This window comes from Sciurus carolinensis, chromosome 3 (genome assembly GCF_902686445.1).
Source record: "Sciurus carolinensis chromosome 3, mSciCar1.2, whole genome shotgun sequence".
Taxonomy (NCBI): Eukaryota; Metazoa; Chordata; class Mammalia; order Rodentia; family Sciuridae; genus Sciurus; species Sciurus carolinensis.
In genome coordinates, this window is record NC_062215.1 from 39,778,208 (window position 1) to 39,779,289 (window position 1,082).

The window sequence follows — 1,082 nt, forward strand, 5'->3', positions numbered from 1 at the left end:
CTACATTTATCCAACTTTCATTCAAATTGGTGGATTTTATTATTTATAAATTATACCTCAATTAAGCTGATTTGTAATGGTTTTTGAAAGTCAATTATAAAATAATATGGTTGGTAGGGTCTCAATTCTGTGTAACAGAAAACACAACTTGTGTTAGTCAGTTGAGGTTGAGATATGCTGTGATAACAAAACCTAACCATCTTGATGACTTAACCAAATTAAGTTTCCTTTGTCATGTCCCAGTCTAAAGTAAGTTGAGTAACTACCCCAGGCAGTAGCACTCCTCCACATGGTAGCACTGGCACCCACGCAGCTTCCTTCCATCTTGTGACTCCACTATCTCAGCATATGATTTCCAGTGTCCACCAGCAAGGGAGATGGGAATGAAGGAAGTGTTTCACCTTTTAACTGTCTCAACCTGGTCATTCTTCTCATAATCAGAAGGAGTCATATGACCCCAACCCAACAGCAAGGGAGGCTGGGAAATGAGGGAGACCATGAATATTCAGTCATTGTTGGTTGTTTCTGACACAACATTCCCTTCTGGTCACCAAATATTCCTGTGCTCCCTTTTCCAAATATATCGGACACACCCTTCCCTTTGAAAACCTTTCTCATCCAACCATTGCTACCAGGTCAGAATGCAGGTCTCTGGGTGACATGCAATGGTGATTGATCTGTGAAGTTCCTCTTTGTCCAGAGTCTTCTGAATAAAAATAGCAAGTTATCTGCCCCTATCCACAATCCCCCAATATATTACAATGGAAGAGGGACCAGATAATCACAAAAATCTTTCTCATTTGGAAACTGGCTAGACATTTCAAACTTCAAAGCAATTTTGAGAACCCACCAGGTACACTTTGAGCAGCGTCTACCCCAAAGGTGAGAAAATTTCTTTCATGAGGCCCAGATGGTTCTCTCTGGGAGAAAGAAACTCCCCTGTCCTCCAGGACCACTCACTCTGTTCAGTGCCTACACTACAAAAGTTTACTTTTTGTTCACACACTCTTGAACATGGATTGAAGGGAATGAAGGACTCGGATTCAGGCAGCCATGTCTTCTGAGATGACAATAGCAGTGAA